The following is a 13,538-nucleotide window of genomic DNA, read 5'->3' as shown; positions in this document are numbered from 1 at the left end:
TCCTGCCTTTTCTTTCATTTCAGCCTAAGAGAATCCCTTTTAAGGTGTCCTGATCCTTTACAGTAGTAACAGACTGAGAGGGAAAGAGTTCTCAGACCAAGGGAGCTTAAAATCTTTCTACAGCTGACAGGTTTGAGAACTTAATTGCTTTAGCTGTAAATGGGCACGCTTCTGTTTTTCTTTTTTTATCATAGTGTGGGATAATTGGTCAGCTAAGTTAACTAGTTTATTCTAAAACTGATTTATTTGGGTTCTGGTGGCATTGTTGGATTTTATTCCAATCCACAACCCTTTGGAACACTGAAGGAATAACATTTAACAGAGCAATCACTCATTCCCATGCATCTTTACACCTGTCTTCTGGATTTTGGGGGCTGGTTGTTGTGGCTCTATTGGACCTTCAGGGGCTAAATCAGCTATAGGGTCTGACCATTGTGCTTTTTTCCAGCCATTCTTTACTTTTAGCTTCTGAGACCAACATGTGAACTAGCAGATACAGGTCTGAATGACCTGGGTCATAGGTTCTGATAATGAGCTCAGATTCTTGGGCATACCTGATTGGAATTTTATGGGGGTCAGAACTTCTTTTTCTTTTTTTTTTTTTTTTTTTGAGATGGAGTCTTACTCTGTAGCCCAAGCGGGAGTGCAGTGGAGCGATCTCAGCTCACTGCCACCTCCACCTCCTGGGCTCACGCGATTCTCGTGCCTCAGCCTCCTGAGCAGCTGGGACTACAGGCACACGCCACCAAGCCCAGCTATTTTTTGTATTTTAGTAGAGATAAGATTTTACCATGTTGCCCAGGGTGGTCTCGAACTCCCGAGTTCAGATGATCCACCCACCTCAGCCTCCCAAAGTGCTGGGATTACAGGCATGAACCACCGCACCCTAGCAGGAATTTTTTAAATTATGCTTCATAATTCAGTCTTTGACCAAGGTTAGTAGACAATAACCTGGGTTCCCCTACCTGTTACTGATTGTTCCTGAAATGGGGCAATCATGAGAGAAGGTCCTCCTTTTTTACATCTTCCAGATGAGACACTGCCATTGGGGCTTTAAGGGAACTGTCAGTGGGTGAGGCCTTTTATAAGTCAGATTCTGGACTGCCTTTTGTTGAGCGAGTGTGAAAGGGCACAGGTCTGGTCTGGGAAGTTCAGAGAGGACAGGGTAGAGTGGGGCTGTAGGTGGAGGTAAGGGTGGTGCCAAGGGGGAAGTAAGGGATTTTGACTATTTTTTGAGAGATAGAAGATTAGAGAATTCCTGATTAGTATTTCTAAGTTGCTTGTTCGCCTCCTGTAGGGAGGTGAGGCGGTCTTTGCCCCTTTTGCTACTCTCCAAATACCACTAAAAATAACTCCCATTCTGGCCACTTAGATTTGTGCCTGAATTTTTCATCTTGGTTCACAGGTACAGTAATTTAGGCATCTCAAAAGATCCCAATTTAGGCCATTGGAATTTAGAATCTGCTTTAGTTATAGTGGTCCACTTAGTTAAATATTTGCATGACGATTTACCATAAGTATTTTGCATATACCCAGCGGAGATTCCAAGGGCAGAACCTTATTTTCTGCAGCACCCGGGGTCTTAGAGGCCTCGTTCCCCATAATTTAGAGGTCCTCTTCAGATTTGATCAAGTAGGGACGTGTGTCAAACCCAAAATGTGCTGCTTTCAGACCTAGCTTTTCAGGGCCGTTACTCCCTGAATCGATTCAGTCCACCTGTGTGGAAGCTACTTGGCACAAATGTGTCAGGGGCTCAAGGTGTGGTAGGGTTTGGCTCGTTATATGCCCCTGCTAGATGAGATTGGATTCTAAATATGTTCTTCTGAAAGGGGAAACCTATTTTGAACATCCACACGTTTTAGGGAGCATTTCCCCTAGACACTTTCACATGATTCCCAGTCCTCTGAGAATGCCCCAAAAGGCTGAGGGGAGCAAGGTGCTCTAGTTCTTCAGAGTGGAAGATTACAAACTCATGAGCTAGAGGGTTCAAAGTTGGTCAAATCTGATAAGGGAAAGGACCAAAACACACATATACACAACACACACACCAAAAAACAAAAACAAAAACGTTAAGCATAACTAACAATGATCACACAAAATATACAGTTTCTGAGTGCTCAAAGTGTAGGCAGGAAATTAACACCAGCTAGTTGTTAATGCTATTATGCTATTTCAGTCATTTAAAAGAATTTGCACCCAGGTGTGGTGGCTCATGCCTGTAATCCCAGCAGTTTGGGAGGCTGAGGTGGGCAGTCACGAGGTCAAGAGATTTGAGACCATCCTGGTCAACATGGTGAAACCCCGTCTCTACTAAAAATACAAAAATTAGGCCGGGTGCAGTGGCTTACGCCTGTAATCCCAGCACTTTGAGAGGCTGAGGTGGGCAGATCACGGGGTCAGGAGTTTGAGACCAGCTTGACCAACATGGTGAAACCCGTCTCTACTAAAAAAAAAAATACAAAAATTATCCGGGCATGGTGTTGTGCGCCTGTAATCCCAGCTACTCAGGAGGCTGAAGCAGGAGAATTGCTTGAACCTGGGAGGCGGAGGTTGCAGTGAGCCGAGATTGCACCACTGCACTCCAGCCTGGGCAACAGAGCGAGACTCTGTCTCAGAAAAAAAAAAAAAAAGAAAAATTAGCCAGGCGTGGTGGCATGCGCCTGTAATTCTAGCTACTTGGGGGGTTGAGGCAGGAGAATCGCTTGAACCTGGGAGGCGGAGATTGCAGTGAGCCCAGATTGCCCCACTGCACTCAAGCCTGGGCAACAGAGTGAGACTCAGTCTCAAAAACAAGAACAAAAAGAAAAAAAAAAAAAAAAGAAAGAAAGAAAAAGAAAAGAAAAAAGAGAGAAAGAGAAGAATTTGCAAGGCAGAATCCCAAACCAGACTCTGCCGACGCAGAAGGAAAAGAGTCTTTTTAACAGCAAATAAACCTCCGACCCCCAGCTGAAAAACGTTGGAAAATCAGGGATCCCTGGAGAAAAGAGGTCCCAGACTTCCGTAAATTGTCCTGTCGGTTCGGGCCATAAGGTGCCCAAGCTGGTACCAAGCACTGAAAGGTGAACTGCCACAAGCCAGTAGGTCACTTTCAGTCAGGATCCCTCTGTGGTTACCAGATGTCAGTTGAAGTAAACAACGAGACACATCTCAATCATTTTAGGAGATTTATTTGCCAAAGTTAAGGACACACCCAGGAGACAGGTCTATGCCTTTTTCTGAAGATGATTTTGAGGGCTCCAAATTTAAAGGGGAAAGGGTGGGATATTGAGAAGCACACAGTTTTTACATAAACAAAAGGGGGCAGAGGAAAAATATGGGGAATCTGCATTTTACATAACACAGACAAAATGGGGTAGGAAAAAAATCAGATACGCATTTGTGTCTGGCGGGCCAGGGTGACTGCACCTGTAAAGATAAGCTATCAAGTTGCATTGCCATGGTGAAGTTTTAACATCTCACCAGGAATTTTCTTGTGTGCAAAATATGGGGGAGGTGTGTAGCCTTTCATCTTGTAACCATCTTATTTAGGAACCAAAAGGGGGAGACAGATTTGTGAGACCCAGTTCCCAGCTTGACATTTTCCTTCAACTAAATGAATTTGGGGTCCCAAAATTTAATTTCCTTTCACATTCTGTATAAAATAAGTAAAACCATGACTAAGATTATCTGAGGAGTACAAGATAAGTTGAACACTAAAATCTATACGTGTATATAAAATAGGCACAGAAAAGAGCTCTGTAAAAGCCTTTAGCAAACTAGAAATAAAAGATGTTATTTTATTTTGTAAATACACAAGGTATCTAAAATAAACTACAGCAAATGTACACAATAAACTATTAAAAGCTTGTTTTTTAATGTCATAAACATGATAATGATGCTGCTGTAAACATTTTTGTTAACTATTGCATCTATGGTTCCAGTCAACAGATTAAAATGAGAAATTAATTATACAATTATACTTGCAAAGAAGAATTAGTCAATAAACTAGTACCTAAACAATTGGTTCTCTTAGGTAGATTGGATACCTGAAAAGCAACTCACACAAAATACTTGTTCACATAGATTAAGAAATTAAAACTTTTAGGAGAAAATACAGGAAAATATTGTTATTATAACTGGGGTAAAAATTTTCTAAACATGGCACAAGATAATGCATAAAAATATTTATAAATTAGAGTATCAATTTTAAACTTTCGATTATTAATAATGTATAAAAACATGTTTTACTACAGATAATGCAAAGACAAAGCATAATTGGGAGAAAATATTTTTAAAAGACATACTACAAAAGATTGATATTTAAAAATATATATATTACAGACTGGGTGCTGTGGCTTACACCTGTAATCCCAGCACTTTGGGAGGCCAAGGCGAGTGGATCACCTGAAGTCAGGAGTTCAAGACCAGCCTGGCCAACGTGTTGAAACCCCATCTCTACTAAAAATACAAAAAAATTAGCCAGGTGTGGTGGTGCGTGCCTGTAATCCCAGCTACTTGGGAAGCTGAGGCAGGAGAATCACTTGAACCCAGGAGGCAGAGGTTGCAGTGAGCCAAGATCACACCATTGCACTCCAGCCTAGGCAACAGGAGAGAAACTTCGTCTCAAAAAAAAAAAAAAAATATATATATATATATATATATATGACAGACTATGAATAAATAAAAGATTAAATATAGGAGAGATGGCAAGTCTTAGATCTTATTAGATCAATAAACTTATGAAAAATTCCAACTTCATTAGTAACTATGAAAATGCTAATTAAAACTATAAATGATACACTTTTCTAATTCACCATTTTGTCAAAAATTATGTCTAGTAATTCTAAGTTGGTAAAAATACGGAGTAATTGGAATTCACAAATATCCACTGGCAATAAGATTGATTTATAAATTGATGTATATTTACACTATGCAGCAGTGAAAATGGACAACTACAGCTATGCTAAGCAACATGAAATAATAAAAAAATTATAAATAAAAAAGCAAGTCACAGATATAAAATGGTAAAATTTATATAAACGCAAAAAACAGGCAACACTAAAGTGTATATGGTTTATAGATAAAATTGCATAAATTAAAGAATAACACAAAATTCAGATAGTGGTTACTTTGGGTAGGAGCTTAATAAGAGACTTCAAAGGTATCCACTTCTCAGGAGTGTGTGAGAGTTTCATGAAGCCAGACTGAAAGTTTTATGAGAGTAGAGACCAATAGTTTTCTTTTCTTCATTTTATTTCCTAAGCCTAGCAAAAATTATGGCACATTGTGTATGCTCAACACACATTTATTGGTTAAATGAATAAATACATGCCCTTTGTAAACTGTCAAGGTATGCAAATTAAGACTTTATTATTAGTTACTATAGCTTAGTTAATAGAATCAAATAAAAGGTAATAAACTGTAGCGTTCAGAAAGCACTATTAAAAGTTTAAAGTTAACCTAGCACTCTTGGGTAAAATAAATTAAAATTTTTCTGTAATCCTAGCACTTTGGGAGGCCAAGCTGGGCGGATCACTTGAGGCCAGGAATTTGAGACCAGCCTGAATAACATAGCAAAACCCCATCTCTACTAAAAATACAAAAATTAGCCGGGCGTGGTGGCGCATGCCTGTAATCCCAGCTACTCAGGAGGCTGAAGCCCGAGAATTGCTTGAACCCGGGAGTCGGAGGTTGCAGTGAGCTGAGATTGCGACACTGTACACCAGGCTGGGCGACAGTGTGAGATTCCGTCTCCAAATTAAAAAAACAAAAAAAGTTTTTAAAGTTGTGACCATTATGATTACATGTAAATTGCCACATGAAGATGGAACATGAAATCTGACTTCAGGTGAGCATAATTTGAAAGGAAAAGGCAAAAAAAGAAAAAAGATAAAAAGGACGAAAACTTAATTGGGTCAGATCTGCAGGTTCTACCCTGTGCTTCTTTTTAGGAAAGTTTTCTCCTCTCCTGGCACAGAGGAAGGCTGGCTGGGGGAGCCTGGGCTCCTCTGTCATCCCCGCGGTGACAGTGGCTGATGTCTGCTCAGGCATGAGGCGCGCCGCAATGCCCTGGGCCTGAGGCTGCCGGGCCCCGCCCCTCCTTCCCCAGAACTCTTCCACAATGTCTCTGTGCCCCTGCGCCTTCCTGTGCGTCCCTCTAATGAAAGGGGCGGTGGCAGCATGAAGCTGGAGGCAGGAACTGGCTCCGGCAGGCTGAGGAGGGCTCGCCCAGCTGTGGGAAATGCTCCACTTGACAACGGCTTTCTGTGCACCGATCTGGGCCTCGACCCAGGGTTAGAGCCGTGGCGTCCCTGGCCTGGGCGACCCCGGGGGCTGGCACTCCGGCTGCTGCTGCGGTTCCCGCTGTGCTTGGCTGGGCCGTGGCTGGGACTAGCGCCCACCAGAAGTCCAGGAGCCGCCCCGCAGGAGGGAGGAGGTGGTAGCCATGGTTCCTGAAAAACAGGCTCTGCTGACAAATCTCAGACTCCAGGAACAGAAGAACCGAAAGAAACTGCAAGAGTTTGAGCCAAAGGGACGGACTGTTGGAGTAGCTGAGGGTGAAGCTGCCGGAACTCCTCAAAGTGGAACAGCAAAGCCAGCACCAGAGATGGACAAGAAAAACTATCAACGAAAATTAGCAGAAATCAAAGTTAGATGCTAAAGAAGCGAAAAACCGTTCACGCCACGATGGAAACAGAGTTGATGACGGAGTCTGAGAAACGAATCTTAGGGAGAAAAAGGACAGCAGTGAACATGGTCAGGTGCTGAGGATTCTGGTCCACTGGACCCCACCATCCCTAGGATAGTAAATACCTTCCCAGTCATCACCCAGCAAGTTACCACCGCAGCATTTCCTGTGTTTCAAAAAAATAAAGGTGATTCTTAACACAAGTGCAAATAAAAAGTCATTCATCATATTTTTAATCTAAACTGTCATACTTTAGTTTACATTTTAACATTCTTTATCGTGCTAAAACCTTTGGTTTTTTAAATTTAATTTAATTTGGGATGGAGTCGTTGCCCTATTGCCCTGGCTGGACTGCAGTGACGCGATCTCGGCTCACTGCAACCTCGCCTCAGGGGTTCAAGCGATTCTCCTGCCTCAGCCTTCCGAGTAGGTGGGATTACTGGTGCCTGCCACCACTCCCAGCTAATTTTTTTTACTTTTAGTAGACACAGCGTTTTATCATGTTGGCCAGGCTGATCTCAAACTACTGACCTCAAGTGATCCGCCTGCCTCGGCCTTCCAAAGTGCTGGGCTTACAGGCATGAGCCACCATGGCCAAACAAACATTTGTTTTTTAAAGTGGCAGCCATAATTTTTGTCTGTCTGGATATATTTTGGACTTTTATATATTAAATATAACGTAAAATAGAAACTTTATTATGTTTTAGGTAATCTAACATTGATGTACACAAACAAACTTTACAGATTACTGTAGGATTCAGTAAACGATGTATATGACATTCATGTCTCTAGTTTTTGATGTATTAATTTTATTTTAGAAAAGATTGGCTTCTTTAAAAATATCTCCAAAAATGTAGGCTTATTTTATAAAATGCCAAAATAGTCAAAAAGTGTAAAATACCATTTTGCATTTTAGAAAAAGTAAAATACTATTTTGCCATTTTATACAATAAGCCTGAATTTGCCATACTGTATGAATACTGGTACTCAATTAAAACACCAAATATTTTAATCAAAATTATTTAAACAGAATGTTTATATAATATCTCCATTTTTAACTACAGTGATAAACAAATATTTCATAAATCAAACCTATTAGTATTAAGTTTTATTTAGAAGTAATATATATAAAAGATCTGTTTAAAATGGATATTTTTCATAATAATTTGGTGTTTTCAAATATGCTGAAGTCTTATTTTGATCAGAGTAAGCCTGGGGATAGTTATTTCATTTTTTTTGTATAATGTGTTCCAAATTTTCTAGTTTAACTTAATATCGACTGATGATGGGTAAACATTTTTTTAAATATTATAGGCCTATTATATTGTCAATGTTTTTAATTTTAAAATTCTGTCTTTTAATATTGTTTCAGGGATTTAGGTCTAGTTGAATCCGCACAACCTGTTAATCATTGTCACCTGCCAGATTCCAATTCACTGTCAGTGTGCCTGTATGACTCTTCTTTCCATATTCTTTGAATTTGTATCACTTATTTTAAAGTTATATAATACAGCTCATACATTTCAAATAAAATCACCAGGTAAAATGAATTTGGGCTTAGTATAAAGGAGCTGTTACAATCTTAGTGTTACATATATAGATGGATGTGGCTCAACAATTTAAACAAAAATATTGAACTATAACATGTGTTGCCATGAGTCAGCCTCTAATGAGTTTATAGATAAATCCAGATTTCACATTTATCCAGTGTGTTCAATACCTCTAAAGGTGGTATATCAAGAATTCTTATGCTACTGTCTGAGAAAACAGATTCTGCTGTTACCTAAGAAATCAGCTGGAAGGCATTTTTATAATCTTGCACCACATAAGGAAAAACTGAAAGGTAGTACTAATAAATGCAAACTACATTACCTGGAAAATGGGAATCCAGAATGTCACTTTGAATATTTAAGTGTTGTAACTTTGGGTAAAAAATAAATATGATAAAATAAATCTTTTGGTAAGCTTTGTGTAGCTTAACATCAGCATAAAGTAGAAAAAAAATCTTAACAATAGCCTACACTAAAAAACAAAACAAAACTAACATCCAATTCATATATATTGATCTTTGCATTGGGAGAGTCTAAAGCAGAACATTTGATGGACTTGATACAGTTATTTTTACCATATGGGCATACTGATAAAATCATCTATATTTAATTTGAATAAAACATGTTGGCAGGGCACAGTGGCTCACGCCTGTAATCCCAGCACTTTGGGAGGCCGAAGTGGGCGGATCACCTGAGGTCAGGAGTTCAAGAACGGCCTGGCTAACATGGTGAAAACCCGTCTCTACTAAAAAAAAAATACAAAAATTAACCAGGCATGGTGGTGCACGCCTGTAATCCCAGCTAGTCTACTCGGGAGACTGAAGCAGGAGAATCGCTGGAACCCGGGAGGCAAAGGCTGCAGTGAGCCGAGATCATGCCAATGCACTCCAGCGTGGGCGACAGAGCAAGACTCCACCTCAAAAAAACAAAAACAAAAACATGTCTGCATCTTAAAAATTCTACTTTGTACTATGAGTAATAAATGTCAAGCCTTTATCCTCAAGAGGATCCTGATTCTCAACCCAACATATATGGCAACCCATTCCTCTGCTTTCTCCAAACTGAGATCTCATTAAGGCTCAAATATGGAGTGAGAGAAACACAACAACAGAGCACGTGAAGTAAGAAGGATGAGGTAGGATGGTCAGCTCTAAGGCTCAGGAATTGCCTGGGGCATCCCAATATAATGATGTCAACTGTGAAGCTTACTATGTAAAAATAAACATAAAATGAACATTGGTGAAAGTCTCTGGAATTATAAACAGTTGTGCCAAAAGGACTGAGCCAGAATGACATGTATTTAAGAAGGCAAATGTTTACTGTCACATAAATATTTGTTCCAAAGTTTATTACAGTAGCAATATTCTTTTCAGTAATGTCAGCTTTCTCAAGCTAAGGATGCTACAGACAAACTAAGACAAGTGCCTAATATATTGTAGGCAATTAGTTTCTAAATTCAACAAACTTGCAATAATTTTATAAATTTCACTGAACTCTGTTTCATGTATATATCTCACTGAAAGGTACTATCCAGTAGCTGTGTCCTTCACTTTTTTCTGGGATTTTCTGTTGCTGGATTCCAAACCAACCTTATTTGAATCCTAATAATTTCTAAAGTTCCAGATTTAATAACAGAAAGAAAGAAGAAATTAAGCCCAGAAATTAGGTTACCCCAAACAGTCCATATCTAATATATTTGATTCCCCAAAAGAAACAAATATTACACAAACTAAACAACAGTGGGTTTAAAATTCAACCTAAATTCAAAGGTAGCAGTTAACACCATATGCAAAAATTAGCAAAGTCACAATGTAGAAACTCTTAGTCTGTTATTCCAGAAAAAATAATAACATTTTTATTTTGGCATTTTTTGGAAAGAATAAATACATTAAATATGACAAAATATACCCACTAAACTATAATAAAGGATCTTTGAAATATAAATGATTTTGTTCTTATTTTTAAATATTTACTGTACTATATTCAGACAAGGCTTTCAGTGAAAAATACTTACAGCTACCATGTATGAATTAAAACAGCCCTGGGGGAAATAGTATTTTTTATTAATAATGAAGATTGAAGCTCCAAGTGATAGAGCAGGAGCACCGTCAACTCAGACAAACACTGCCACTTTAAGTTCTAGCTCCCTTTCTAGCCTCATGCATTTCAAGGAAATCACTTCTCTTCTAACTACAAGCAGCCAGAAAGAGCAGACAGTAAAATACAGGTAAGACAGCTCAGGGTGGGCACGGTGGCTCACGCCTGTAATCCCAACACTTTGGGAGGCCGAGGCGGGCGGATCACGAGGTCAGGAGTTCGAGACCAGCCTGGCCATCATAGTGAAACCCTATCTCTACCAAAAACACAAAAAATTAACCGGGTGTGGTGCATGCGCCTGCTTGGGAGGCTGAGGCAGGGGAATTGCTTGAACCAAGGAGGTGGAGGTTGCAGTGAGTGGAGACCACACCATTGCACTCCAGCCTGGGTGACACAGCAAGACTCCATCTCAAAAAAACAAAACAAAACAAAAAAACAAACAAAAAAAAAACAGCCAGCTCGGGCACAGAGGGAGGTGGAGGGAAAGTCTCTTAACTGCCAATCTTCACCCTCATACAATGGGCCCCAGTAAAACAGTGGGCCTTAATAAGCACATTCTTTTCCCTTCGGGTGCACTAAGATTGGGAAGCTAAAAGCAGACTGGGAGGCTATGCCTGCAGCTGCAGAAAGATGTATGGGAACAGACATACAACTCTCCCTCCCAGATAAGCACAACAAAGAGACACAGAAGCAGTCCAAGCCTCTGATAAACTCTCCCACCCTGAATCCTTAAAAATTTTTAGTCTGTAAAAGAGTGTGGCTCTGACCTAACTCGGCCAGCTGCCCCTCTAGGTTTATTCAAAATAAACCTGTCCCTGTTGACTGTCAAGCCACCCTTTGTGTTTCTCTCCTCTTTCTTTAATTCTTATACCAAGGATGTAAAATAATTTCCCCTGGGAACACAGCTAATGACTCAAATGAAGCTCAAATAAAGGCATTTAACATTCATAATTTATATTTTAAAAATAAAATACTCCTGGCTATAAAAAAAAGGAAAAAAGATATAAAAACAAATGAGAGAAAAGGAAGGAAATGGATTACTCACAATATCTAAGGTATGGAAGCAACCTAAGTGTCCATCAACAGGTGAATGAATAAAGAAAATGTGGTATATTTACACAACAGAATGCTACTCAGCCCTATGGAAAAAAAAAAAAAGAACTCTTGTTATTTGCAACAACATTGATGAACCTGGAGGACATGATGCTAAATAAGACGGCACAGAAAAAAACTTTCATAATATCATTTCTATGTAGAGTATAAAAAGGTTTAAACTCATAGAAGCATAGAGTAGAATGATGATTGTCTGGGGCTGGGAGTGGAGGAGATGTTGGTCAGAAGTAATGGGTCTGATTTTGTGAAGAGACGAAGACTGAGCGGTTGTGGCCACGTTGCCGACCTCGAGCAGCAGTTGGCTTCTCCACGTAGAACCTGGGAGTAGGAGACTCAGAATCGAATCTTTTCTCTCTCCTTCCTCTTGTTTTTGGCTTTGTGGAAACCTTATCAAACACAATGGCCAGCAATGTTACCAACAGAAGAGATCCTCGCTCCGTGAATTCCCATGTGTTCACTGGAAATCTCAACACTCTTGTGGTCAAGAAGTCTGATGTGGAGGCAATCTTTTCGACGTACAGCAAAATTGTGGGTTGCTCTGTTCATAAGGGCTTTGCCTTTGTTCAATAGGTGAATGAGAGAAATGCCCTGGCTGCTGTAGAAGAGAGAAGGGCAGAACAATTGCTGGCCAGGTTTTAGATATTAACCTGGCTGCAGAGCCAAAAGTGAACGGAGGAGAAGCAGGTGTGAAATGATCTGCAGCGATGTATGGGTCAGTAACAGAACACCCTTCTCCATCGCCTCTATTCAGCTGCTCTTTTGACTTGGACTATGACTTTCAACGGGATTATTGTGAAAGGATGTACAGTTGCCCAGCACATTTTCCTCCTCCTCCTCCTATTGCTTAGGCTGTAGTGCCCTCAAAACGTCAGCATGTATCAGAAAACACCTCATGAAGGGGCAAAAGTGGCTTCAGTTCTAAGAGTGGACAGCAGGGATCTTCCAAGTCTGGAAAGTTGAAAGGAGATGACCTTTAGGCCATTAAGAAGGAACTGAACCAGATAAAACAAAAAGTGGATTCACCCCTGGAAAACCTGGAAAAATTTAAAAGGAACAGAGCAAACAAGCAGTAGAGATGAAAAATGATAAGTGAGAAGAACAGAGCAGGAGCTCAGTGAAGAAAAATGAGATTAATGTGAAGTCTGAGGGGGGCGCAGATGACTCTGCTGAGGAGGGGGATCTACTGGATGATGATGATAATGAAGGTGGGGGATACCCAGCTGGAGTTGACCAAGGATGAAAAAGAGGCTGAGGAAGGAGAGGATGACAGAGACAGTGCCAATGGCAAAAATGACTCTTAAGCACACAGTGGGGGTTAGAAATCTCATCCCAGTATTTGTTTACTTAGGTGCTTCTCTAAGATCAAATTTTTTACCAGATATTCTCCTCTAGTATCTTCAGCACATGCTCATTGTCCTTGTCTTTCCCACGTTAATTCATATTGCCCTGCACCTAGGTCCCATTTTCACCTCCTTTGCCACTCCTAGTAGTTTTGTTAAGTCTTACGCGGTAGTTTTTGCTTTTAATTTTGAAACCTCTTTATGACTTAACAATAAAAAGGATGTATTTCTTTTTTTTTTGTTTTTTCTGAGACGGAGTCTTGCTCTGTTGCCCAGGCTGGAGTGCAGTGGTGCAATCTTGCTTCACTGCAACCTCCATCTCCTGGATTAAGCAATTCTCCTGCCTCAGCCTCTGGAGTAGCTAGGATTGCAGGCGCGTGCCACCACGCCTGGGTAATTTTATTTTTGTATTTTTAGTAGAGACGGTGTTTCACCACGTTGGCCAGGCTGGTCTTGAACTTCTGACCTCGTGATCCACCTGCCTCGGCCTTGCAAAGTGCTTGGATTACAGGCATGAGCCACCGTGCCTGGCTGGATGTACAGTTTTTATCAACTGTCTCCAAAATTATCTCATTATGCAGAAAGTACAGTTTCTTTCATTCATACATAATTTCAGTAGTTGTTTCCCTAACTGCAAAAGCAATCTCATTTAGTTGCGTAGCTCCTAAAAGCAGCTGAGTTAAAGGTATGTGTGTTACACCCCCATATAGGTGTGATTTGTGGGGCAGTTCAACACAAATATAACAATGTGTTTTTGTGAATGAGTTGCCA

At 40.3% G+C, this 13,538-nt stretch overlaps 1 protein-coding gene and 1 pseudogene across 4 annotated transcripts in view; one reads left to right on the top strand and one right to left on the bottom strand.

The window, feature by feature from the left end:
* Positions 1–3,746: 3,746 nt before the first annotated feature.
* Positions 3,747–13,538, bottom strand: part of LOC129489856 (zinc finger protein 680) — a 77,987-nt gene continuing 68,195 nt past the window's right edge. For 2 of the 4 annotated variants that reach the window (XR_008660096.2, XR_010113520.1), the window contains one exon: positions 3,747–12,375. The gene's annotated coding sequence lies outside the window, so the exon portion shown is untranslated. The remainder of the gene's footprint in view (positions 12,376–13,538) is intronic. The other 2 variants (XR_010113519.1, XR_008660097.2) reach the window with 1 other exon arrangement.
* Positions 11,823–12,799, top strand: LOC129489864 (heterogeneous nuclear ribonucleoproteins C1/C2-like; annotated as a pseudogene).

The sequence above is a fragment of the Symphalangus syndactylus genome, chromosome 9, assembly GCF_028878055.3.
Source record: "Symphalangus syndactylus isolate Jambi chromosome 9, NHGRI_mSymSyn1-v2.1_pri, whole genome shotgun sequence".
Lineage (NCBI taxonomy): Eukaryota > Metazoa > Chordata > Mammalia > Primates > Hylobatidae > Symphalangus > Symphalangus syndactylus.
Note: the sequence above shows the minus strand (reverse complement) of the source record. Positions and strands in the feature narration are given on the sequence as shown.